We start from the raw sequence: 9,201 nt of genomic DNA on the forward strand, positions 1-9,201 counted from the left end.
CAGACTGCATCAGCATTTATTTTTAACATGTGGCATTGCTGCAAAAAGGAATAATGAGTTTAACATAGAGGACCCAAGTGTTATAGGATTAATCTTGTCTTTAGCCCCATAGATTGCAGATGAAACTGTTATGCAGGTCAGTAATACTGCATGTAAAAGCTGTAAAGTTGCCTGAAATTTTTCATGGTGTCAGGAAGAGGACTGACATTTCAAAGTTAAAGCCAGTTATTGTGACTAGCCAAATTTATCACTTTAAAAACTAGACTTAGTATCCCAATCAAAAAAGAAAAATTGAATATAGATATTAGAAGATAATGTTTCAAGAACTGTTATTCCAGCTATTCTAAACATTCAATTTCAAGGTAAAAAAATACTTATGGAAAAGCATGACTTGAAACTAAATTATAATCAAGACCAGACTTGCTTCAAAGTATTATGAACAGTTTTCAAACTTCTGATGAAACTGTAGTTAATAATAACCTACAACTAAACAACATGTATCTAAGATTTGTGAAGCATGCTATTTTTTATTTATCCAATAACAGTACTCCTATGTTAAATTTTTTAAATACATTTTATTGTAGTTCAGGGGAAAAAAAAAAAACCTTTGTACCTCTGGAAAGAAAAGAAATGTAAAGAGGATAGCTTTGATATGCTTCTATTTACATTTCATCTCTCCCTGCAGTAAAAGATGCTGTTGGTAAGATACTTCTACGAGGAAATTTGCAATACTGTCCCTTATAGCAATAATTAATGCCTCTAAATGCATGGGTACTTCTGATAAGGTTAGCTAACTGAGGCTTTGTCTACACTGCCAAGTTTATCACAGCAGCATGGTCATGACATGAGTGGCGGGAGAAAGATCTGGCACTTTATAGCATTATAACTTGCTGCACTCTGGGATGGGGGGGAGGGAGGGGGGAGGAAGAGGAAGGTGGGCGGAGCAAGGAGGAGTTCTACACCCTTGAGTGAGAAAGTTACAGTGTAGTAGAGAGGCTGTGTAGACAAGCCCTGAAGTAATGAAACTGGTCCTTTGTCTTTTCAAGAAGAAGCTTTCATGAAAGCAGCCAAGAGAACTGCACAAGAAAAAAAAAAAAATGATATTTGAACTAGCCATTGGTTTATTTAAGTGGGGATAGTCAATAGGCAAACCAAAACTGGGCTACCAGGTGAATTTGAATTAACCCCAAAAGCTGTTTACTTATTATCATTTCTAGAATTATTTTCTCTGGAATCTGGTCCTTGACAATGCCTTGCTCAAGAAATTTGAAGCTTGACAAAAAATAATTTTGATTACTCCTTAAAGAGCAGTGTGTAATACCAATCCACTCATGCTTATGGGGAGTTAGGCTATATATGAACATGGAACACATTGATGCAGGGTATTATTTATGCAAAGAAATTAGTAAGTATACATACAAATATTGAACACATTAATAATCATAGACTATTGTTATATTACCATAGCTAGTGGTTATCAAATCCTCACGGGTATAGGCAAAAGACCATCATCAGCAAAACAATTTGCTCCTTTCTATAGAAGAAGAAGTTACCTTTACTACTTATAAAATGAGATTTAAGGGTAATTTCAAAAGAAGGGTTTTCTTTTGAAATAACCGTGTCTAGACAGCGTTTTTTTCCGAACTAGCGCACGGACACAATTATGCAAATGAAGTGCGGGAAATTCATATCTGAGCTTCATTTGCGGTTTCGTTCCTCTGCATTCCTCCCTCGAAAGAGGAATGCAGTGTAGACATACCCTGGGATTCTAAAAACTCCAAGGGCATCATGTAGCAATAAATCCAAATGGAACAGCATATTGTCACCAGACAAGTCATTCATAGAACTTTTAGAATAGCATGATATTCACAACATGACCTATATTGCTCAGTTCCTTTGTATTACATTGTACATCCTACAACCTCTTCTTTACTGGTTACATTATTAACAATTCAGTTTCGTTAATAAAAAAAGAAAAAGAAAAATAGTACAGTGTGGTCATACCTTGCTGGGGGACGAGCAGAGGGAAAAATTGCACTAATCTGTTTATACATGCAAGGATATGTTTTCTTATCATATATATGTGTAGCTTCTATTAGAGTATCAGATGGGAGGGGAAAAGGGAGCTGATCATTTCTGGTGTGCTTGATGAAACAGTGGGTACATTAGTTTTAGGAACTAAATTAAAAGGTCAGGAAAAAACACAAGTAGTAATGGACAAGACTGAATTTCAGATGAACGAACAATAGATGAAAAAAGCAGCACTGGGAATGATGCCAACAGTTAGGTGCCAAGATATCAAGAGCCTGATTCTGTTCTCACAGCGATATACAGGTGAAATTATTCTAGCACAGTCAATGGGTTAATACTTCCATGAGCAAGGAGAACTGGGCCCAGTACACGTGAGAAAAAAATTGGCAAAAATCAGCAAGCAAGTTGTGCAGGAATAAAAAGATGACTCAGGCAGATAGTGAATTCTTCACTGCAAGTGGACATTAGAAGTGCTGGTAATGGTGATGCCATACATAAATATACTAACAAATCTAAATTCTAGAACTGTGTATTACTGATGTGCGTTCCACATTCTTTTAATCATTAGAAGTTCCAATCATTCTACATTCAATATACTTGTTATAGTTGTTTGAAAAGTAAATGCAGCAATTTTACTGAATACTACTCTGCAGGTAGAAATAAGGATAGAATGGGGTACCTTTTTTTTTTCTTAAAGAAACAAGAGCCTAGTGATAGAAAAAGAAAACATTCTACCGCTCGTTTGGTTCAGCAATTCTTTTACAAAAGCAAAACAGTGCATTAGGTTCTCACATATTGGATACTTCCAAGTTTGACCAACCATCATAAGGCATGTACATTTCTTCGCTTCCCCACCCCACTGCATGCGGATGAAAACTAATAACCCTTACCCTATCTGTAACCACGACAACAACAGATTATTTTATTTAAGCAATATAATTCATGCTGAACATTTGTTCATGGGTTTTGTTGTCAAGGGAAAGGTTGACACACAGTACACGCATTTCATAAGCTACCAAGGATGACAAATATGCACTGAAAACTTGGGAGTTTTTGAATTTCCAGATATATAGTAGTTCTTCCCAAGCCCACTTGTATGCAGTGCAACTTCTATACCATTAATTTTAACTACTTTGTTTAGAGTTCTGTAGCGCATGAATTACAAAGGGTCAAAATGAAACTCCAATGGCCAATCTGCAAAGTAACCCCCTTGGACATAACTAACTTTTAAAATAAGTTATAGTAATATTTTACACATTTTGGAAATAGAAAAAAATCTTGAATAATGCGAGCAACCTACAAATGTAGGATATGAGTTCTTGTTAAAATGTCAGAACTGATTTTAGAAGACATGTCTGCACCAGAAGAGGTAAATTACAATTTTCATTACATATACAGCTTGAACCTCTCTAGTCCAGGACCCTTGGGATCTGACTGGTGCCAAACCAGAGAATTTGCCGAACAACAGGAGGTCAATATTGTCTAGCAGCATTACCAACACTTCCACTGCTTACTGGGCTCTTAGAAGACATTTAGGTGTAAATTAGAAATAAACAGCACGGAACACTGAGAGCCAGGACTGGTGGCTATAAACAAACTTCATGGGCCTGCATGAAACTTGGTCACACCCATGATTAGTTAGCCAGATGTCTACTTAACTCCTATCGGGCCACAGATGTTGCCGGACCAAAGAGGTTCAAATTGTACTTGCTAACGGTTACTCTAGATAGGTCACTATATAGAATTACTTGCATGTTTGCCCTGTTTGATCATAAATTGGAAAGACTTCTATAAATGGTTACTATGAGAATAGTTACAAGAACAAAAAAGACATACATTAGTTATTCAGTCAAGAATAAGTATCCTAATGACTTGTTCAACTGCTTCAAACTTTAGTTATGCTCATCAATGTAAAATATGGCTGTAGTTTACTTTTCTAAAGGAAAGCATCTTCATCAATTTAATCCAGAACACAATAGACACACTGTTGCTTTATTCGGGGAAGATATGGGGGGGGGGGGGGGGGAAGAGAGAGATAAGCTGGCTGCAAAATTGCTGCTTCTCTCACCCAGATCATAACATCTATCAAGAGGGATTTAAAGTTTCAGCAGATTGCTAATTATAAGAGACAGTAATACTGTTATCTGCAGTCACCTTAAAGCTACAGTAGTTTGGCTTTTAAGTAGCTGAAAAAACTGACCTCAAAGGATATACTGCTAACCAAATTTAAATCATGTTTAAAAGCCACACACACACACACACACACACTTAAAAGATATACCCAACAAAATAAAGCATTTTTTCAGTTTGCCAGTTTCATATGCATGACCCATACAAACATAAAATGCCTTTAGCAAACATTTACACATCTTAGTTTTCCTTCTCTGGTGAAAAATGTGGATTGTTACACTCCCTTAACCTTCTTGCCAGAATACTATTTTCTAAGACGACTTCAATTAAAAAAAAAATCATTACTTTACATAAGCAAGGCTTTAGAATTTCTTGGTGAAAAATTTGCATACCAAGTCTCAAAATATATAGGAGCTCACCGTTTAATAAACAAGATTGGGGTGGGGGGGTCACAGATCAAAAGCATGCATAATTTGTGGAGAGAACTAATACCATCACTTCTCAACAAAATCCCCCAAGAAGGTTTTTTACTCCTCTTTATTCGGGAACCTAAACCAAAAATCATAGTGTTCACAGATCTGCATAAGAGTATGACAAAGACAGTCACATCCACTTAATGTCAACAACAACAAAAAAGTAGTCCTACTCCATTTTCAACCTTAACAAGACCTCAGATAACAAAGTACCCAAGGGATGATGCACAGATCCTACACACAGCACAAGGATAAATAAAAAACAAGTAACAAATTTCATCCGGGGCTGCACAATGAGTGGGAAACAGATTAAGAAGTGATTTATTGATTTCACTAAACAAAAAAAAAAAATCAATGTTTTGCCTCAAAATTACTCCGATATTAACATATTCGTGTTATTTTTTTTTAAAAAAAAATGCCCTTGGCAAAGTACACAAATAAGGGCAACCAGACTTGTAGGCTCTCGTGTGGGGAAGAAACCGACCCAATATTTTTCTGTATTCATTGTCAGACACTTTTTAAGCTAACCTCGGGGGTAGATGCTTTGCCGTGGGTGTGCGTTTCAAGAAGGCATTTGGAACAGATGCCACTTAAAAAAAAATAACCACCACCCTCGCTCCAAAGAGTGTCACCAGCAGCCCTTCGCCTGGATGTGTCAGGTGCCCACGGCCACACCAAGCGTAGGAAGTTGGGGTCTGGGCTGCTTGGGTGGGGTGAGGGCTGCTCACTTTGTGGTGGGGCTGTGATGGAGTTGGTACTGGGATGGGGGGTACACACCTCCCCGCCCCAAAGCTCGGCTACCCATGCCACCCGCCTCCTTTCGCTGCCACACAAAACACCCAGGCAGGAAGTTTTTAATGCAGAGAGCAAGCGCAGGCGCAGGGGATTCATTAGCCAGGCATTCAATACACGGGAGGCTGCTGCTGCTGGCAAACCCCAAGCTTCACAACAACAACAGTGGGAAGGGGCACACCACACCGCGCACGCACACCAACACACACACACACACACACACACCAGGGCTGCCACCTGGGCGCCAAGCCCCCCTCCCGCCGCCGCCCCCCGGGCAGGGCTGCACAGCCCCCTCTAGCCATCCCAGCTCTGCCCTGGTTTCTGCCCGGCTCCTACCTCTCCCCGCTGGGCGGTGCGCACCCGGGGGCGGAGGGGGGAGGGTACCGCGGGCTCGTGTCCTTGGCGGGCGAAGCGGCTCCCCGGTAGCTTCTTCAGGCTGGAGGAGGATGCACGGAGACGGCGGCGGCGGCGGGAGGAAGAGGAGGCGGCGGCTTATGCATTGCAGCCTCCCCCCCTCATGCGAAGCCCCGCACAGCTGGGGCTGCCTCTCAGCTGCTCCAGCCGGTCAGCTGGCTCCGGAGCCTGGGCGAGGAAGAGGCGGCGGCGCAGGCAGCAGGGGGCTCGGCGGGGCTGGGTGCGCAGCGCGGAGGAGGAGGCTGGTGCAGAGTCGGTACCATGCTCCCTTCTGGCTCCCTCCTGGCCACAGACTGTCCGCTTTAGCTGGGGAGGGAGGCGGCCTCCGAGCCCAGGCAAGGGGCGGGCGAAGCCAATCACAGCAGCAGGAGGGAGGGCCAAGGGGGGAGGCGGGGACTCCTCGGAGCCGAGCCCTCCTCCCGGCTCCCCGCCGTTGTGTCAGCCGCCCCCACCGGGAGGGGTTTGCAGCGGGCACTCGGCTGGGGAGAGCGGCCGGGCTGCGGAGAGCGCGGCTCGGTCGGTGGCCCCCTGGCTCCGGCCGTGCTGCCAGGCAGGGGCAGCCCTGAATTCGGAGATGGGCGGGCGGCTGCTGAGCCGCGAGGCTGGCAGACACCTTCCCTCCTAGGGGAGGGGGTAGAGGGGGAGCCCGGGATCAATGGCAGCTCCACTCCTGGTAAAGTTACACGCGCACATGTGGGATCACAGGGCGGCTGGCAAAGCCACAGCGCGAAAGAGGCGGGCTGCCCGTGCCCCGCGCTGGCACGCGTCATATATGTTTGCCATGGCTATGCATGTCACCTGTACCCAGGCACACATGCAGCACACGAGGAATATCCCTGAGAATAAAAGCGGACTCTTCCTCCTTCGCCTGGACTTGGATCGCCACGTGCAGGCATTTAGCCTTCCCTGTGATGTTACTTGGACATCCACTTAAACAGACCTATGTTTTAAACGCTAGGTTAACGCACAAAGAGAATGCCTGCATATTTCCCATAATTTAAGAGCAGCAGGCTTGTGGCATGTTAAGAAACATGCTGTGATGGGTATATGTATATAGGTGTATCAAATGCACGTACAGTTAATATCTATGTGAGGGTGTATATACATATACACATAGATATACATATAGAGATATAGATAAATATTGTAGATATTTCTTGAAATGTAATGAATCGCTGAAAAAAGTTAAGAAACAAGGAGTGGTCCCCTAGCACCTTAGAAACTAACAAAAAACCTCTGAGTCTTCTTCCAAAGTAACATGCATATCATAGTTTGTGAGAAATACACAGGTATTAGTCTGTGGGCCTGATCCACAGCCCAGTTAAGTCAGAGCAATCCCTCACCTTTCATTCCACATTTTAAAAAAATGTGTACACTTGTGCCATGTAACATATATGTATCTACTTCAGGTTATATGGTATGCTGTATCATAGTGGTTTTCTGATTTACGCATGCACTATCATTGCTATACTGTAGTTTAAAAACATCAAAAACCTTATCATAGTTCATATAGACATTGAATAAGTTTAATAAAATCAGGTTTTTTAAAAATTCTAGAATGCATAGTAAGGACATATATATTCTGTAGCACATCAACAGAGAGAGACATGCCAAAGAACAGCTAAAGTATCATTCAGAACAATGAAAAGCAGGGAAGCAATCCATTGTACACAAATGGGCAATGAAAATATGTTTGAAGAAAGGACATATCCTTTTTGCTGCCTAGGAGGCAACAGGGAGGTAGTTTGCAAGAACAATTTAATTTTCCTCTCTCTTCCCATCCACACACACAAATGAAAATATCTTATTGCAATGGAGAAAGAGATTTCTAAAAATAACTATGATGATTATTACTATTAGAATGCTTTTAGCAGAATATGGCCTCACTCTGAAATAGGAAAGGACAGTGTTAATACACCATAAATTTTCTTTCATGATATATGGTGTATTAACATTGAAATCTTCAGTCTTTTACACTACCATGCACTGTGAGGGTCAGAAGTTCAGAACAGTTTGAATTATTTAACAAACAGAAGCGACATACTCTTCTGATTTCCATGCAGGTTTTTTGTTTGTTTGTTTGTTTGTTTTCTAAAATACAAGACCCCAGTTCAGTGTTATTTGCCCTGGTGCAGTGTTATTTGCCCAGAGTATGTAGTTGACCCAGAATCTGATGAGAAGAAGTCTCAATGGGACTGTTGACCTAACAAGTAACATAGCAGTCTCCTGGTGGCATTTGAATGTTCTCAGAGTGAATGCTTGAAAACAGAAGAGTCCATGATGCAGAGATTCTTCAGACTCCTTAATTATACACAGTGATTTGGAGTACCTGTTTGTCTTGCTATTCCTTACTGCTTAGTACTTTGCTTCCTGAATGAGTGGTTAGGGTTAGCAGCCATTTCTGTATATTATTTACAAAATCTTACAGTTATGTGGGACAGTTCTTGATTTAAATTTTTTATTTCTTTATTATTTTTAACATAAGTGCTTCCTTTTCATGCCCCCCTACCCACTGGTCTCTTTTGATGATTAGCTAGTTAATATGTGTACAACACTTTTCAAGTGTGTTCATGCTATTCCAATGTTTTTATTTCAGAAAATATTTCATATTATTTTTTCACTTCACAGTATTTCATTAGGCAGAGGAAGTTTAAAACTTGCTGTGGATTCCCCCTTTCCCCCAAAAAAATTACAATTACCAGTTTACTCTACTTAGGGGATAAAGGGCCAGAATCTGATCTAAACCAAAGTAACTTCATTATCTTTAAATAATTTATTTTAGTTTTAAACTAAGGATGTTAAGTATCGGATAATTGACTAATCGAATAGTTGATGCATTTTGCAATGACTATTAGATTAGTCTATAGGGCACCTCTGCCTTTAAAGTGTTGTTGCTGCACTACAAAGGTAAAAGCACTGTGTGTAACCAGGATCAGCTGATCCCGGGCTCCATGTGGTGCTGCCACTTTGAAATGCCACGAGGAGCCCAACACCGGATTCCCTGCGGCGTTTCAAGTCCCCAGATGACCCCGGGCTCTATGCAGCACTGCCACTTTGAAACGCTGTGTGCAGCCTGGGGACACTCGAGCTGGCCCCGGGCTGCACACGGCTTTTCAAAGTAGCAGCATTGCTTGGAGCCCAGGGTCTGGCCTCAGGCTTCAAGCAGCGCTGCTACTTTGAAGTACCCTCTCTTCTTCCCCCCTCCTTGCTGCCTCTATCTGACAGAGGCAACGGGGAGCTGGAGGAGTGACTAGTCAAGTATCCTGCATTTGTTTATCGGATAGTCGACTAATCTTTCAAATCCCTATTTTAAACCAGAGTAACTCAGAAACGGGCTCATGGTTTCCCCCACTGGTCAAAC

At 41.9% G+C, this 9,201-nt stretch overlaps 1 protein-coding gene across 3 annotated transcripts in view; it reads right to left on the reverse strand.

The window, feature by feature from the left end:
- The window catches only part of KLHL29 (kelch like family member 29), a 581,254-nt gene extending 575,083 nt beyond the window's left edge, over window positions 1-6,171 (reverse strand). For 2 of the 3 annotated variants that reach the window (XM_075923421.2, XM_075923423.2), the window contains exon 1: window positions 5,763-6,170. The gene's annotated coding sequence lies outside the window, so the exon portion shown is untranslated. Of the gene's footprint in view, window positions 1-5,762 lie in introns of all 3 variants that reach the window. The other variant, XM_089777034.1, reaches the window with a different exon arrangement.
- Between the last annotated feature and the right edge of the window lie 3,030 nt (window positions 6,172-9,201).

This window comes from Pelodiscus sinensis, chromosome 3, assembly GCF_052426305.1.
Source record: "Pelodiscus sinensis isolate ZL-2025 chromosome 3, ASM5242630v1, whole genome shotgun sequence".
Lineage (NCBI taxonomy): Eukaryota > Metazoa > Chordata > Testudines > Trionychidae > Pelodiscus > Pelodiscus sinensis.